Raw genomic sequence first — 19,525 nt, 5'->3', positions numbered from 1 at the left:
TTTCACAAAGGCCTAGCTGTGAATTTTATGTGCACACTTTGGAAAAAAATCCATCAGATCCTATTTCCTTTAAATGAAACAGAAATTAGTCATCTCTTGTTATAGGTGATGTGTTTACCGCATTGTCTAGCCATCTGTCAACACTTTCAGTGTTGAATAAAATGTTATGGTCACAATTAATCAGTCCCAGAAAGCCATATGTGCTCCTTTTCTTTCCCCTCACACACCACAAACTTATGACTTTGTAATAAAAAAAAAAAGAAGCCCATAAAGATGCTTTTTTTTAAAGGTTAGCGGGCAAAATAAATGAAAATGTTGACAGTCAAAGGGAAGGTTTTCTAATTAGGGATTGATGCTAAGGGGTTTAAAACATGGATTTGAGTTTCAATTTAGGGTTTTGTTTCCAATGTTAGTGCCAGGATGTGTTTTACATGAGGGTTAGGCTTGCAAAATAGGCCTAAAAGGAGGTAAAGTAGGATTTTGATGAAAGGTTTTACACCAGGCATTCACATTTGGGTTCATCCTTGAATCCAAACTCATTGTAAGCATAAGTTAGGGTTTCAAACCAAGTTTGGGGTTTCAAATTAGGGTTTGGGTTAGGGACGTTGTCAGGGTCACAAGACGGTATGAGGGTTTCAAATGAACCTTTCAAGTCTCAGTTCAAGCTTCAAATGAGGGTTTGAAGCTGATGTTGGTGTTTCAAGACACTGTAAAAATGTACCACAAAATTTATAACAAATTGTTGTAGGGTTCAGTAAACAGAAAAAAAACACTGAAACAGTGTCACCGTGCTGCGTTTTCAAACGAGTGTATGCATTTCAAATTTGGGTTTCAAGAAGGGAATTGTGATTCAAAAGGGGCCAAGGTTTTGAAGTCGGGAGGACTTCACGCCTCAATTTGGGTGTCAGCTGAGGGTTACACTGTCTTGCTTGCTGACAATAAAGCATTGGTTCAGTTCATAAAAAAAAAATCATAATTTCCACAGACTTGTGTTTCATGAGAACATGAGAGGAAAAAACACAATAGCGCAATTGTCGAATGTCACATTTGGCTCATACGCAAGCGTGTATCCTTTTCCCAGTTTCTCTTAAATGGAACTCCCTTACAACATACTGTATTTGAAAGAGTGACTGCCAGAGAATAACCTCCCTCACTCCAAATATGACATTTTAATAACCCCACAGTTGACTCACTGGCCTCATGTCACAGGGCCACGCTTGCGTGAGAAACACGATTGAGTAACCTAACAAACAGATTTGTAACATCCATGAGCAATCATGAGAAAAAAAAAACTCAGTGGTCACAAATTAATTTATCCATCCATCCATCCATCCATCCACCCATGCATCCATCCATCCATCCATCCATCCATCCATCATCCATCCATCCATCCATCCATCCATCCATCCATCCATCCATCCATCCATTTTCTTAGCCGTTTATCCTCACAAGGGTTGTGGGTAGTGTTGGAGCCTATCCCAGCTGTCAATGGGGAGGAGGCAGGGTACACCCTGAAGTGGTTGCTAGCCAATCGCAGGGCACATGGAGACAAACAGCTGCACTCACAATCACACCTAGGCGCAATTTAGAGTCTCCAATTAATGTTGCATGTTTTTGGGATGTGGGAGGAAACCGGAGTGCCCGGAGAAAATCCACGCAGGCATGGGGAGAACATCCAAACTCCACACAGGCGGGTCCGGGATCGAACCCAGGACCTCAGAACTGTGAGGCCAACGCTTTACCAGTTAATCGACCGTGCCGCCCAAATTAATTTATGTTTTTCTATATTTTTAAGTACTTCTTTCAACGAGTAAAAAACGACTAAAACAAGCCTCCTTCTTCTCATGCTCCCTTAATGGCCCCGTCACACCATGAAGTTCTGGTCAGTGTTCTATAGCATTTGAGGAAACGGTAGTCGCCCATGGTCGCCGGGATAGCTCCAGAAGAGCGTTGTTTGAATGCTAGTGAACGTCAATGATCGCCGGCCCGGAAAAGAAATTTTGAACATGCACAAAAGTTCTCACCAAGACCAGCGTTCATCAACGTTTAATTTTAAACGCTGCAGAACGTTCAAGAACGTCCGTGGAACGTTTTACTAAGGTTCGCCGAGCGTTGCACACGTTTGGCTATCGTTAGTCAGTCGTAACTTGAGCTTTACATGGTTGTTACTTAATCGTTTACTTTGCAGTGAACGACTCACTGGCGACCTGTCAACGACCCCTGAAGAATCCCCTAGTGCACACAGCGTGTAACTAAAGTGGAACAAACGTCGTTTGGCGTCCATTGAGCGTCATTTGAGCGTTTCCTGAACTTTCATGCATATGGGTATATAAACCGATGCTTTGTAGACAAGGTCCATTTAATATTAAGCTACAGGAGAGAGCACCTACTATGGAAGATCCAGAAAGCAGCAGTTCGTTTTCACGGAAAAACTCCACCAGACTATCCTCAACAGCCCGGTCCAGGATCCTGCAATCCTTTCTCTACCTTCTTTTGTCTCTTTGTCGGACCGTCCTCACTGGGGTTTGCAAGGTGTTTAGGGTCCCCAGGGGGTGTCACATGGTGCGTGACTTCGCGGACGTGTTCTTCCTCCTGCTGTTGTTTTTCCTCCAAACACATTGCTCGTGATGAAAGTGGCTTAGCTTTCTTATTAGCAGCACTAGTTGCTGAAGTCCGCGCCCTAACTTTTTTTCTTCTCGGCGGCATGATGCTCACTGTTCTAACCACGACAACAACTGAAGTGACTATGAACTTTCCAACGTTTTAGTGCCGGTTCCACTTTAAAAATTACACGCCAGAAAAACGCTTTTCTGTCGTTATTCACCCATTGGTCACACGCTCAACACGCTCGTCTTACGTTGACAAATCGCTCGTCGCGCCCCAATGACACATTTGCACACACTAATATTTTTTAGGGGTATCTTATTTGGTCGCTGTTACACGCTTTTTGTGCGTTAGACACGCTTTTCGTGCGTTAGACACACGTTAAGTCATGCGTTAAACACACGTTAATCACACGCCATATGTGTCATCCACGTTTCAGAACGCTGAAAAATAGAATGATTGAAATGTTCACAGGACGTTGACCAGAACGTCATGGTGTGACAGAGCCTTAAGAGAAAGCCTGACAAGACACAACAGGAAACCTAACTGTGCAACATCCTTGCTCATCACTTTAGGTAAACCCCACTGCCAGTGCAAACTCAATTTTGTGTTCACGTCACAATAAATAGGCTATAGTACGTTCACTGACCACTAAATGAGCTTTGTTTTGTAAAATAGATACTTGCTGTAAATGTCACAGTTCAGGCTTGAGGATGTGAGGAAAGCAAGGCAAAGACGTGGAAGGCCCAAGCGCAGGGAGGCAAGACAGGAGTCCGGGAATCTAAAAATAAAAAATGCAAAAACGGCAAACTCGAATCTAACAATCAATAAAGTGACAGACAACCTTAGATATACTTAAACTGGAAACAAGACCAGACGGGGCACAGAGAGATAATGGCATGGCCACAGACAAACATGACCTCAACCAACAATGGACCGACAAGAACTGAAAGAAACCAGGGCGTTAAAAAAAAAATAGATTGACGAGACAACGAGCAACTTCTGTACAAGACACGAGTGGTTGGAAGGGAGCTGATTGGTCAACACAATGGAGGATATTAATAGTTAATTAACAGGTGGACACAGCTAACAAAATGAGACCATGAGTCGACCCTCACCCCAATATAAAAACCTTAGCATCTTCATTCGCATGAGAGGTTATCTGACCCCACATTTGCAGCTTCCCGACCGACAGTCTGCTGGCGTGGTCACTTTAGTGCGCCTCATTGTCAGCTGTGAGTGCATGTTCGCTATGCAGAGAAAGGGAAAGGCGGAAGAGCGAGGACGGTGGAGGGGGGGAAAAAGTGATTTAACTGCCAGTTTTTGGGCAAAGGCTTCAAGCTATTCGGGGTGCTTTCGGATGCAGATATATTTTCATAGCTCAAGAATCTAGTCTTGTGTAGGCTCAAATGGAAGTAGACAAGCATCCTTTTTTTTCTCCGTTGTTATTTACACAAGTGGTGACATTGTTATAGCATCTACAAGGTAATTGGATCTTTTACTTTTCTAATTATTCTATTATTCATTTGGGTTTTAATCCCTCCTAGTGCATTCTTCTGTGCTGTTTAACCTTGAAAAGCCTGTCTTGTTAATGCAGTTAAAAGTTAGATTGTGGGAGGAACAACAGAAGTCAAATAAAAGTCTTCCCCACTCCCACCGTATTATCAATCTGATAGCAAAAAAACATTATAATAAAATACAATAAAAAAATCCAAATAAAAGCTACTCGGTGCAATAAGGTTTTACAATTGCATCATAAAATTTCTGCTGTAAGAGCAGAATTTTTATAATTCGGTTTTATGTCCAATTTGGGCTTCTCCACCTCCCCAAAAAGAAGTAGAAAATGCACTCACAATGATTTTTTTATTTGAACTTAATTTAGACCTATAACATAATAACATTTAAATTCAATTCCATTTATTTAGTATACCTACAATTAGATCAAATACAAGCGCTGCATGAAACAAATATGCCTTTACAGAGATCATACGGTCACTTAAAAAAAAAAAAAAAAAAATATATATATATATATATATATATATATATATATATAGATTGTTGTAGTCTGCATTTGGAAAATACTACGACGCCGTATTAATAACATTAAAATAAACTGACCACGCAATGCAAACTGGTCATGACCCAAGTTTGCTTCTTTTTTTGAAAGTTAAAAGCTATCCCTTGTACTTGTACAGTACATGTAGATTTTACTATATTATATTGAATACGTTATGGGGCAAAATAAAGAAAAATACTTTAGTATATTAATGTTAATTATTTACTTGCCATTAATTAAAGAAAAAATACTCCTATATTGCTACGTTTGATCATTAAAAAATTCTACTTAGTAATGAAATGATTGCGGCAATGTGAAAGCTCTGCTACGTAATCCATTTCTTAGCCACCGGGGGGCAGCTTTTACAAACCCGGTGTTTGACGACAACAGGGAAAAGAATAAAAGTAGAATAATTAAATTGAATCACAAGGTTAATTTGTTGGATGCTTTTTGAGACTAATTTTGGCTCGGATTAATTCAATGTGTAGAATTATGATCTCATATTTTGTTTCATTTTATGGATTTTATTTTTAAATTTGTTATATAGTGGGGGTCACGTGATTCACTAACACCAATAAGCTGTAAAGACGCGATTCTTTTCGGTTCTGTTGCATTGTGGGATGTATGGTGACAGCGAAAACGCTGCCACTCTGTTCAGTGTGTATGTGTCTATGGCATAAATAAATTAAATATATATATATATATCTGTCTATCTATCAATATATATATATGTATAAAGAAAGAGACGGCCTCAAGTATTTTCCCTCTAAACTGCGGCAGACGACGGTAAAAAGGCTCTTCAAATATTACGAAGACATTACGCAAGTCAGGGAAAACCCAGAATTATTGCTCTATACACGAAGCTAATTTCCCTAAAGAAACACTAAAAGACTATATTATTCGTGCTGAAAAGACTTACCTCCCTGAGAAGTGCAAAGGAAGAAATTAGTGATGGACTGGTAATAGCCATGATTCTGAAGAGTCTTCCAGAATCATACAAATCTTTTGCCATTCATACAACACAGAGTGATGAAGAATTAACGTTCACACAGTTCAAAAGTAAGCTGCGAAGTTACGAGGAAACTGAAAAGTTTGACACTAAACCTAAAATGGACAATGTAATGAAAGCGGAGGTGACCTGCTGCAGATGTGGAAACCGTGGCCACATATCCAGAGACTGTCAGCAAAAAGGAACACCAAAGTGGTGTCACTTTCACAGAAGCTGTACACACAATGATACATGCAGAAGAAAATCCAAGCACAAAGATGATGCCAAACAAACTGCAGAAAGAGAACAGAAACATGACGATGAAAAGACATTTCTTTTCAAGGTCAGTCAACAGTATCTCCCAGATAACATTAAGAAAAATGGAGTGATGATAGATTGTGGTGCTACATCACACATTATGAATGAGATCCCCAAATTCACAAGGTTTGATGAGATGTTTAATCCAGAAAAACACAAAAAACTCTCAGATGGAAGCAGGAGAAACAACGTGGCATTAAAATGTGGTGATGCCAAAATAGTTCTTCAGGACATTAATGGAAGAAATGTTGCTATCAAAGAAAGCATGATTCCCAACCTACCCCCAGAGCATAGTCTCTATGAAAGCTGCCACGACTGATGGAGCCAAAGTGATCTTTCAGGTTGGAGGAAATGAATTTACCACCAAAGATGGAATTGTATTCTGCATCAAGGAACGCGAGAGACGATACTACGTAAGAACAGCAAATATCCAGCAACAAGGTGTTGATGACTCTGTAAATGATATCATGCGCAGAAACAAAGTAAGTCTAACTTGTGATGTTAAAACATCGCACAAGACATTGGGACACCGCAATGTGGATGATGTATTAATGCAGCCTTATGGGGCCACAAACCAGTGCAATCTGTAGGTCGGTCCCAAGCCCGGATAAATGCACAGGGTTGCGTCAGGAAGGGCATCCGGCGTAAAAACTGTGCCAAACAAATATGAGCATTCATCTAAAGAATCCCATACCGGATCGGTCGTGGCCCGGGTTAACAACGCCCGCCCCCGGCACTGCTAACCTGCAGGCCGTCGGTGGAAATTCAACTACAGTGGGTCAAAGACAAAGAAGTTGAGGAAACTGGATCCATCGTCAGAAGAAAAAGAGGAATGCACAGAGCCTACAACTGAGTGTAGGGACTTTGAATGTTGGGACTATGACAGGAAAAGCTCAGGAGTTGGTTGACATGATGATTAGGAGAAAGGTTGATATTCTGTGCATCCAAGAGAGCAGGTGGAAAGGTAGTAAGGCTAGAAGTTTAGGAGCAGGGTTTAAATTATTCTACCACCGAGTAGATGGGAAGCGAAATGGAGTAGGGGTTATTTTAAAGGAAGAGCTGCCTAAGAATGTCTTGGAGGTGAAAAGAGTATCAGATCGAGTGATGAAACTAAAATTTGAAATTGAGGGTGTTATGTATAATGTGGTTTGCGGCAATGCCCCACAGGTAGGATGTGACCTAGAGTTGAAAGAGAAATTCTGGAAGGAACTAGATGAAGTAGTTCTGAGCATCCCAAACAGAGACAGAGTGGTGTAGATTGTAATGGACATATTGGTAAAGGAAACAGGGGCGATGAAGAAGTGATGGGTAAGTACGGCATCCAGGAAAGGAACTTTGAAGGGCAGATGGTGGTGGACTTTGCAAAAAGGATGGAGATGGCTGTAGTGAACACTTATTTCCAGAAGAGGGAGGAGCATATAGTGACCTACAAGAGCGGAGGTAGAACCACGCAGGAAGATTATATTTTGTGCAGACGATGTAATCTGAAGGAGGTTACTGACTGTAAAGTAGTGGTAGAGGATAGTGTAGCTCGACAGCATAGGATGGTAGAGTGTGGGATGACTCTGGTGGTGGGTTGGAAGATTAAGAAGACAAAGGTAGAGCAGAGAACCATGTGGTGGAAGCTGAGAAAGGAAGAATGTTGTGCAGCCTTTCGGAAAGAGGTAAGACAGGCTCTCGATGGACAGCAGAAGCTCCCGGAAGACTGGACGACGACACCCAAGGTGATCAGAGAGACAGGCAGGAGAGTACTTGGTGTGTCATCTGGTAGGAAAGGGGAGAAGGAGACTTGGTGGTGGAACCCCAAAATACAGGGAGTCATACAAGGAAAGAGATTAGCGAAGAAGAAGTGGGATACTGAGAGGAGTGAGGAGAGGCGAAAGGAGGACATCGAGATGCGACGTAGGGCAAAGGTAGAGGTGGCAAAGGCTAAACAAGAGGCGTATGAAGACATGTACACCAGGTTGGACATGAAAGAAGGAGAAAAGGATCTCTACGGGTTGGCCAGACAGAGGGATAGAGATGGGAAGGATGTGCAGCAGGTAAGGGTGATTAAGGATAGAGATGGAAATGTGTTGACTGGTGCCAGTAATGTGCTAAATAGATGGAAAGAATACTTTGAGAAGTTGATGAATGAAGAAAATGAGAGAGAAGGAAGAGTTGAAGAGGCAAGAGTGAAGGACCAGGAAGTGGCAATGATTACTAAGGGGGAAGTCAGAAAGGCACTACAAAGGATGAAAAATGGAAAAGTAGTTGGTCCTGATGACATACCGGTAGAGGTATGGAAGCAATTTGGAGAGATGGCTGTGGAGTTTTTGACCAACCTATTCAACAGAATACTAGCGGGCGAAAAGATGCCTGAAGAATGGAGGAAAAGTGTTCTAGTTTCCATTTTTAAGAACAAAGGGGATGTTCAGAGCTGTGGGAACTATAGAGGAATAAAGTTGATGAGCCACACAATGAAGTTATGGGAAAGAGTAGTGGAGGCTAGACTCAGGACAAAAGTAAGTATCTGCGAGCAACAGTATGGTTTCATGCCTAGAAAGAGTACCATTATTTGCCTTGAGGATGCTAGTGGAAAAGTACAGAGAAGGTCAGAAGGAGCTACATTGTGTCTTTGTGGATCTAGAGAAAGCCTATGACAGGGTACCAAGAGAGGAACTGTGGTACTGCATGCGTAAGTCTTGTGTGGCAGAGAAGTATGTTAAAATAGTACAGGACATGTATGATGGCAACAGAACAATGGTGAGGTGTGCCTTAGGTGTGACAAAGGAATTTAAGGTGGAGGTGGGACTCCATCAGGGATCAGCTCTGAGCCCCTTCCTGTTTGCAGTGGTAATGGATAGGCTGACAGATGAGGTTAGACTGGAATCCCCTTGGACCATGATGTTCGCAGATGATATTGTGATATGCAGTGAAAGCAGGGAGCATGCAGAGGAACAATTAGAAAGATGGAGACATGCACTGGAAAGGAGAGGAATGAAGATTAGCCAAAGTAAAACAGAATATATGTGCGTGAATGAGAAAAGTGGAGGGGGAAGAGTGAGGCTACAAGGAGAAGAGATAGCGAGGGTGGACAAGTTCAAATATTTAGGGTCAACAATCCAGAGCAATGGTGAGTGTGGTAAGGAAGTGAAGAAACGGGTCCAAGCAGGTTGGAACAGCTGGGGGTAGGTGTCTGGTGTGTCATGTGACAAAAGAGTCTCTGCTAGGATGAAGGGCAAAGTTTACAAAACAGTGGTGAGGCCAGCCACGATGTACGGATTGGAGACGGTGGCAGTGAAGAAACAACAGGAAGCAGAACTGGAGGTGGGAGAAATGAAGATGTTGAGGTTCTCGCTCGGAGTGAGCAGGTTGGATAGGATTAGAAATGAGCTCATTAGAGGGACAGCCAAAGTTGGATGTTTTGCTGACAAGGTTCGAGAGAGCAGACTTCGATGGTTTGAACATGTTCAGAGGCGAGAGATTGAGTATATTGGTGGTAGGGTGCTGAGGATGGAGCTGCCAGGCAAAAGGGCGAGAGGAAGACCAAAGAGAAGGTTTATGGATGTGGTGAGGGAAGACATGAGGGCAGTTGGGGTTAGAGAGGAAGATGCAGGAGATAGGCTAAGATGGCAAAAGATGACAAGGTGTGGCGACCCCTAACGGGACAAGCCGAAAGGAAAAGAAGAAGAAGAATGTGGATGATGTATTAAACTTACCAAATGTGGTAGATGGTATGAAAATTACAGGTAACACAAAAATAATAATTTTTGTACATAGGGAACATTTACCAGAAACCGGAAAGCTGATCCAAAAGCTATGGTGCCTCTTGAATTGATAAATACAGATTTTTTAGGCCTCATTGAGCCGACCAGTCAGGACGGTCATAGATATGCCATTTCACTCACAGATGATTTTTCAGGAACAATATCTGTTTATATCCTTAAAAATAAGAATGATGCTACATTAGCAACAGAAAAATTTCTTGCAGCCAGTGCGCCATTTGGCAATGTAAAATGCATTAGGTCTGATAACAATACGGAATATACAGGGAATACCTTTCAGTCTCTATTGAGAGAAAAAAGGCATAAGACATTAGACATCATCATCAACCCTAACCACATTCTCCTCATCGAAATGGAACTGCTGAAAGACAGTGGAGAACGGTCTTTGAGATGGGAAGGTGCTTGCTACTCGAAAGGGATTACCTAAGGTACTATGGCCTTATGTCGTTCAAAATGCAGTTTATATTCAGAACAGGTGTTACAATCACAGGACTGAAAATACCCCATATTTTCTGATGACAGGAAGAAAAGCAGACCTCTCCAAAATGTGGGTGTTTGGGTCAGAGTGCTATGCATACAAAGATGAACCAAAAGAAATTAGACACCAGATGTGAGAGGAATATTTTTCGGGTATCGTAGAAACAGTCCCGCTTACCTGGTGTATAATCCACAAACAGGGAAAGTGTCAAAACACACCGGTAAAATTTATCAAAAAGAACTGTGCCGAACAACAGACACAAACAGATGAAGAAGATCATTCAGAAATTCAAAGTAACAGACGCAGAAACTGTAATCATGAGGAAAGGACAGAACACCAATCCTGAAATAAAAATGAAGAAAGTGTTAGTGAGGTGTGCAACTACATGATGAAACGACAGAAAATGGATGTGGTGAAAATGAAAACAGCGCAGATATAGAATCTAAAGATGGTCAGAAACACCGCTACCCAATAAGGGAGAGAAAAGCTCCAAAGTACCTGGATGAATACCTAATAGACCTTTAAGACAATGATGTAACTCCCACAAATATTGATTATTTCTTCAGGTCAGTGTGTCGAGTCCCCCAAACTTACTGTGAAGCTCAGTCGTCACCTGAGGCATCCAGATGGGAAAACGCTGTGAGTGAAGAACTCTGCTCACTTAAAGAAAATTACACCTTTGATTTGACTCCTTTACCTGAAGCCTGCAAGGTAGTAGGAGGAAAATGGGTATGGACAGGTTTCCAAATACCCCATCTTGTGTGTCATAGAGGTCAAAGAGCACAGGTCATTGTTGAAGTGTGAATTTTTTTTTTTCTACCGTTAATTTATCCGATTGGTCTAAGGGTGGTGGTGACACACAAGATGGCATAATTGGAAACCTATCCATGTGCCATCAAAGAATGCACTAAAGGGGGTAAAATCTTTAAAGCTAGATATGTCGCTAAAGGTTATAGTCAAACAGAGGGTATCGATTATCACAAAACATTTGCCCCAACAGGAAACATTACATCAGTACGAGCGTTGACGCAGATAGCTGTACAAAATGAGCTCATTGTCCACCAAATGGATGTTAAAACAGCATATTTACATGCACCTGTAGAGGAAGAGATTTTCTTAGAGCATCCAGAAGGTTTTGAAATAACATCTGAGACAGGAGAGAAGCTCGTGTACAATTAAAACAATCCCTTTATGGCTTAAAACAATCCGGGAGAAATTGGTATCAGCTTCTACATGATCACTTGGTAAAAGATAACGTTGTAAGAAATATATTTGACCACTGTATACCACTATATAGAAAACAGTTTGAAGAAGATGTCATCTTGGTCATCATTTGGGTAGATGATCTTATAATTGCAGCAACCAACAATGACATCCTAAACAAATTCAAAGACACAATGAAGTCCAGATTCAATATGAAGGATTTAGGAGAAATGTCATACTACTTGGGTATTGAGTTTGAACAAGATGGTGAACGGATCAAAATGAGTCAGAAAAAGTACATCTTCAAAATGCTTGAAAGGTTTGGAATGTCAAATTGTAAACCACGCTACACGCCATGTGAACCAAAACCAGAAACAAATGAGAGAGATACAAATGAGGTTCCCAAAGAGTATCGGGAAATTGATGGCAGTTTGAGTTATTCCATGACCTGTACCAGGCCAGACAATAGCTGGATAGTAAGCAAACCGTCACAAACTCTGGCAAAACCAAAAGCAGAAAACTTAGTATCTGCCAAACATGTTTTGAGGTACTTGAAAGGTACAAGTGACTATGAGCTGTGTTTCAAGACAAAATGTGGATGATTTAAACTTAATGGCCTTCAGTGACTCTGATTGGACATCTTCAGTTGAAGATCGATGAAGGACCACATGGTACTGCTTCAGCCTAACAAAACAGGGTCCTGCAATCTCATGGAAGTCAAAGAAGCAACCAACAGTTGCTCTCTCAACTTGTGAGGCAGAATACATTGCATTGGCTTCAACTACTCAAGAAAGCATTGATCTTACTCAGTTGATAAATGACATGGATAACAAAATGTGCAGTTGTACTACGATTCTGGGGACAACCGGGGTGGTATAGCACTGTGCAAACACCCAGTGAAACACATTGATGGGAAGTGTCACTTTATAAGAGACATGCTCAATGAAGGGAAAATAAGTGTTGTTTTTTGTTCGTCATAAGAAATGCGGGCAGATATGTTGACAAAGTCTGTTGCAAAACCAAAAATACTGAAGTTCAAAACATGGTTCTTTAGAAAGTGAGCATATGGTTTTATGGGGATCAGAACAAGTGGGGGTGTTGAATTATGTTCTTATATTTTGTTTTACTTTGTGGATTTTATTTTGAAACTAGTTATGTAGGGGGGTCACGTGATTTACTAAGACCAAAAAGCTGTAAGGGTGCGTTTCTTTTCGGTTGTGTTGCATTGTGGGATGTATGGTGATCGCAAAAACACTGCTACTCTGTTCACTGTGTGTGTCTATGGCATAAATAAACATATATATATATATATATATATATATATATATATATATATATATATATATGTAGCGCCGGAGAAAAGGAGTCGGAGGCGGAGTGTCGGACACAGAAACAGAACTTGCTTTATTGTTCGACATCACCAAACTACTCGCATAATGGCGGGAACTCTGTTAACCTTTCCTCCGGAAGCGCAACAACAAAAACAGTCCGTGCGGAACCCCGCACCCCAACTCGAGGTCCCGCGGGTGAATTATGTAAACACCACACAAGCCCCCCCAGAATTCACCCATAGTCAAAATCCTTGTGCCGTGGAGGGATGATGACCCGACCCCGGCGAGTGTGCACTGTAAGGGCCGATGGGGGCGGGGCCGCACTGTCCATTGAGTCACGGGACAAGGGCTCAGGCGGGGTCAAGGGTACCCCGGCGGGCGCAGGGGCACAGGGCAAAGGGGGACGACCCCGACGCGGGGGGAGGGCCAACCCCAAAGGCTGGGCAATGTCCAGGTGCGCGGGTTTGACCCTGTCCACGGAAACAGTCTCGGGTCTGCCGCCAATGTCCACGAGCAGGCTCTTATCCCCGTGCTCCAGGACCCTGAACGGCCCGTCGTATGGGGGGCGGAGAGGTCCACGGTGGGCGTCATGACGAACAAACACAAAATCCGCAGAGCGCAGGTGACGGGGCAGCCGGGCAGCTGGGGTGCCATGTTGCGACGTGGGAACCGGCGCAAACCCTTTTGCGGCCTCCAGCAGGGAGGACCGTTGCCTGGCTGCGGACCAGGGCGCTGTGGCGTCCGGGATGAATTCGCCGGGGACCCGCAGTGGCTGGCCGTAGACGAGTTCGGCGGATGAGGACAACAGGTCCTCCTTGGGGGCGCACCTGAGGCCGAGCATGACCCACGGGAGCTTATCCAACCAGTTGCCGTCCGTCAAGCCGGCACGCAGGGCTGCTTTCATGGAGCGGTGGAACCGCTCGCAAAGACCGTTCGCCTGGGGGTGATAGGCGGTAGTGCGGTGCAGCTTGACCCCCAAACTCTCAGCGACTGCGTTCCAGAGTTCAGAGGTAAACTGAGGCCACGATCTGAAGAAAGGTCGCACGGTGTCCCGAAGCGTGCAACCCACGTGCCGATGAACGCCCGGGCCACGTCTGACAACGTTGTCGAGGAGAGGGGAACGGCTTCGGGCCAGCGGGTCGTCCTGTCCACCATGGTGAGCAAGTAGGTGAATCCGTGCGAGGGAGGAAGTGGACCTACCAAGTCAACGTTGACGTGGTCAAACCTCCTCTCGGGGACAGCAAAGGGCTCCAAGGGGGCTTTTGTGTGGCGATGCACCTTAGCCCGCTGACAGGCCACGCACGAGTCGACCCAGGCCTGCACATCTTTCTTGAGACCGCGCCACACGAACTTCTGGGCCACCAGCCTCACGGACGGTTTCCTTCCGGGGTGGGAGAGATTGTGGACCGCCTCGAAAACAGCTCTTCGCCAGTTTGCAGGGACCAGCGGCCGAGGCTGGTCAGCCGAGAGGTCGCACAGCAACCTGACGCCCGAGTCACCAACCGCGACTTCCTCCAGGCGCAAACCCGTGTCAGAAGTCTTGAGGGCCTGCACCCCGTGGTCCGAGGCCTGGTCTGCGCTCATGCGGGAGTAGTCGAGACCCAGATGCACAGTGCCGACGATCGCCCTGGAGAGGCAGTCCGCGACCACATTGGATTTGCCGGCGATGTGTTGGATGTCCGTAGTGTACTCAGAGATGAACGACAGTTGGCGTTGCTGGCGGGCGGACCACGGCTCGGCCACCTTGGACATGGCGAAAGTGAGGGGTTTATGGTCCACATATGCCGTGAACTCACGGCCTTCCAATAGGGAGCGGAAGTGGCGGATCGCCAGCCAGAGGCCGAGGAGCTCTCTATCGAACGTGCTGTATTTGCGCTCCCTGGGGACCAGCTGACGGCTGAAAAAGGCAAGCGGTTGCCAGGCGCCGCCGACCCACTGTTCGAATACGGCTCCAACAGCGTAGTCCGATGCATCGGTAGTCAGAGCGACAGGGGCCCCGTGGGTCGGGTGAGCCAGCATAGCGGCACGACTCAGTGCGGCCTTCGTAGCCTCGAAGGCTTCCATCCTCTCGGCCGTCCATTCAACGTCCCGGTTGGGGGCCTTGTCTTTAAGAGCCTCATAGAGCGGGCGCATGATGTGGGCCGCCCGGCGGATGAACCGGTGGTAGAAAGTCACCATCCCCAGGAACTCCCGGAGGCCCCGAGCCGAGCGAGGTCGGGGAAAAGCGGAGACGGCCTCCACCTTTGCCGGAAGGGGGGCGGCGCCGTTCTTGTCTATGAGGTGCCCGAGGAACTGGATAGAGGGCACCCCGAAAACACACTTTGCCGGGTTGATGATCAGGCCATGCTGCTCAAGTCTTGCGAAGAGGTCGCGGAGGTGCATCAGATGTTCATCCTCCGAGGAGCTGGCGACGAGGATGTCATCCAAATAGACGAACACAAATGGCAAGTCCCTGAGCACAGAATCCATTAAACGCTGGAAAGATTGTGCCGCGTTTTTAAGACCAAACGGCATCCTCAGAAACTCGAACAGTCCAAACGGAGTGATTACAGCTGTCTTGGGAACGTCTGAGGGGTGCACGGGAACCTGGTGATACCCGCGCACCAGGTCGACCTTGGAGAACAAGATTTTGCCTGCCAGGTGGGCTGAGAAGTCCTGAATGTGTGGAACAGGGTAGCGGTCGGGCGTAGTGGCGTCGTTAAGGCGGCGGTAGTCACCACACGGTCGCCACCCACCACTCGGTTTAGGGACGATGTGTAGTGGCGAGGCCCACGGGCTATCCGAGCGGCGGACGATGCCCAGACGCTCCATGTTGGCAAACTCGGACTTAGCGACTGCTAGCTTCTCGGGATCAAGCCGTCGGGCCCTCGCGTGGATCGGGGGGCCCTTGGTCTCAATGTGGTGCTCGACCCCATGTTTAGTCGTGGTAGAGGAGAAAGTGGGCCGTGTCAAGGCAGGGAACTCACCAAGGAGGAGTTGGTACTTGGTGCCGTCCGATAGCGAACTGGAGAGACCACCATAAGTCGCCTCATTGCGGACGCAGGCGACCGTGGAAAAAGTCAGTGCATCCACCAGACGGCCCCTCTTAACATCCACCAGCAGCCCGTGGGCACAAAAAAAATCAGCGCCGAGGAGAGGGAATGAGACATCCGCAGTGACAAAGTCCCATGTGAAGCGCTGACTCCCGAAACACAAGTCCACAGTCCTCATGCCATAAGAGCGGATAGGGGAGCCATTGGCGGAAAGTAGGGGTGGCCCATGAGTCCCGCCAGCGGCGTCCTCCGCAGTGGCCGTCAGGACGCTCCTCTGGGCGCCGGTGTCACAAAGGAATTTGCGCCCGGAAAGGTTGTCCTTGACGAACAGCAGCCGGCTCTTCGCGCCCACGCTCACGGCCGCTGCGAAGCGTGGGCTTTGGCGTTTCCCGACGCGTCGTAGTTGCAAGGGGCGCGGCACCTCTTCGCTTTCGCACCGAAACGGGCATGGAAGTAGCACAAGCCTGTGCCAGCACGGCCGTCGGTGCCGAAGGGGCCCCTGCTGGATGCCACCCCCGCGCCCGAAGGTGAGTAACTGCGCGTCGCGGCCAGCGTCTCAGGGGAGAAGCGCTGGGTTGCCAGGAAGAAACGGTCGGCCTCCTCGGCCAGGGCCCGGGGCTCAGTGATAGTACTGTTCGCGAGCGCCGTCTGAACATGCGGTGGCATTTGCCTGAGAAACAGTTCCATGAAAATGAAATTGGGCTCTTCCGTGCCCAGCAGGTTTAGCATCATTTCCATGAGTTCGGAAGGTTTGCTGTCCCCCAGTCCATTAATAGCCAACAGACGTCGGGCACGTTCCGGCCGTGAAAGTTCAAAAACCTTGAGAAGGTGAGCCTTGATCCCAGCATACTTATCTCGGGCCGGGGGAGAGGTGATGAAGTTCACTGCTCTGGCCGCCGTTGAGCTCCCGAGTGCTGAGACAACGTGGTAGTAACGCGTGGAATCATCTGAGATCCCGCGGAGGGCGAACTGAGCCTCAGTCTGTGCGAACCACGCTGCCCCGGACGTCTCCCAAAACTCCGGCAATTTGAGGATGGCGGTTGCCATGTTCGTTTCAGTCTCGAAAACGCCGGGACTGACGTCGGGGTCACCAGTGTAGCGCCGGAGAAAAGGAGTCGGAGGCGGAGTGTCGGACACAGAAACAGAACTTGCTTTATTGTTCGACATCACCAAACTACTCGCATAACGGCGGGAACTCTGTTAACCTTTCCTCCGGAAGCGCAACAACAAAAACAGTCCGTGCGGAACCCCGCACCCCAACTCGTGGTCCCGCGGGTGAATTATGTAAACACCATATATATATATAATATATATATATATATATATATATATATATATATATATATATATAATATATATATATATAAAGAAAGAGACGGTGTCAAATATTTTCCCTCTACCAATGGAAGAGCCCGGAAGTACAAATGCAACACAATGTTATTGAAATATCCCCCTTGTAAATTGGAATTGTAAAATTAACCGTAACATTTTTTTTAAGTGTGGTTTGTTTTTATCCACTAGGTGGCCCCAAATATGTGTTAATACATTTCTATGAACTGTACCTACTTCATCCACATAGTATGCTCACTTTAAAATATAAAGTGTACAGTACTTATATTGTGACAAAAAATTGCAGAGCTGGTCACCATGTTTTCATCCTTAGAAACATCAGTTATTTCATCGATTACATTTATTGAGCACGTTTCACACCACATTAATTAGAATAAGACATACACGGACAACAATAATTAGAGCCAACACCACGAACATCAGAGAACAGGCTGTGAAGTACATAAAAATACAAATGACATTTAATGCTGAACAGTCAACTTAGTGCAATAGTAGGAGTATTTATTCAATGCAGTATCGATGCTATTAAGCTTATGTCAATGCTTCCAAATGTTTGTGCGCAGGTGTGTGTGTAGTACCGATATGCAAATAATATTATTTCACGAAGGGCAAGTGCAGTGAGTGAGTTGTTTGCACATTTCAGTTTTTTTTAGTGTGGGTTAAAATCTTGGTTTTGATTGGGTACTGTGGTTTCTTTCCATCAGTGATGAAAGTCCTCCGGATTTTCAAATTTTCATGAAAATTGCTCCGGAAAATTGAGGAAAAATTGCCTACAATTAATCCCGTTATTAGTTGACAACATTGAACAAACGTGTTTGAGTTTGTTGTTTTGCTTTCACGAGCGTAGAGCGAGCAGTGTGAAGGCGTAAAAAAAAAAAAAAAAAAAAAAGACATTCGACTATCATCCACCTCGTCGCTTGATTCAGGTGTGGCCAATACGTCTAGCGCACGCAGATAAAGCCGCGTTCAAGCAAGCCTATTTACGCCACTCCCGTGGTGCGTGTCCCCCCCCCCCCCCACCTTCTCAACAATACATCACGATTGGCGACAGGAATGTTTGTTCCACTGTTGCCACGAACGCTGATTAAGTGAAACTAAACTTTCAGCATTTTCAAAGCATTGCGAGTATAGACCGTTCGTGTTTATTCCTTGACAGGCCAGTGCATTTATCTTTTCTACAGATCAAGTTTGTCAGATTTATTGATGAAAAATGTTTGATACCGTTTTATATCATGTTCGACTAATATCACTTGAAATTGGAAATGATAATTTCTGAGTTTTAAATTTTAGTTGTCTATTTTATTTATCTATGTATTTGTTTATTTTATTTTTAATTTACAGTTATTTTATATTAATCCAGTAAATTAATTTAAGGATTTCCCTAATCACACCTGCAACTTTATCTGTGAGCATGACTGACCACACCCGTACATTTTTCAAATGTGACTGTGTTGTGTGTGTGTGTGTGTATGTATACATATATATATATATATATATATATATTAAAGGCAACTGATTATACTATTAGTATTACTAGATCTATATCTAAGATAGTGAGCAAAGTGGTCGAGGTTAACAGTACAACGTGACGTAACAAGTTTGAGACTTAAATCTTAATAGTAATTACTACAGATCAACTTCTTTAGCATGTTTTGCTGTGTGGTACAGAAATTCTAGGATATATTTTCGTGTATATTCTATATACTATATGTATAATGTGGGGAAAAGAGCAATTTTAGATGTTTTTTCACTTGATAGTTCACTTAATTCATTTGTCTTGAGATAAGATGGCATATTTAAAGCATATTTTAATGACAAATGTGATTTTGTGCTATCCGGTGATTGGGGATGGGGGGCAAAAATATCTGGGCTTGGCCCTTGAGGAACTTCTGCCCAATTTTTTTTTTTGGTCAGGACTTCGAAATTTTACTTTCAATTTTTGCCTGAATTTTGTTCACAGATATCGCCAGAATGCACCACAGCTATCCATTTGTTCAAATATTTCCCGGGGGCTTGCCCCAGGACCCCCGTAGTGCTCGCATATGTATTTTAAGGAATTTTCATGAAAGTCCACTTTCATCTCTTTTCCATGTTCCAGAAACATGCTTGTTAGGTCAGTGAAGCCTCTAAATTGTCCATTGGTGTGAATATAAGTGTGAACGGTTGCTTGTCTATGCAGTCCAGGTTGATGACCAGTTGCAGGCCATATACAGTCTTTGGCAATCTTCAGTATGGACTTGCATAACTTAATTCACCTTTTAATAATGACAATATCCCAATTCCGAAACTAAAAATACTACAAAAAACATAATATAACAGCACTGACCTGTATGTACATTGTCAGCAAACATAAAACTTGTCACTCAGAACACTTCACTTTATACTCACCATAGATGCC

Source organism: Syngnathoides biaculeatus, chromosome 8 (genome assembly GCF_019802595.1).
Source record: "Syngnathoides biaculeatus isolate LvHL_M chromosome 8, ASM1980259v1, whole genome shotgun sequence".
In the NCBI taxonomy this organism is placed as follows: Eukaryota; Metazoa; Chordata; class Actinopteri; order Syngnathiformes; family Syngnathidae; genus Syngnathoides; species Syngnathoides biaculeatus.
Note: the sequence above shows the minus strand (reverse complement) of the source record.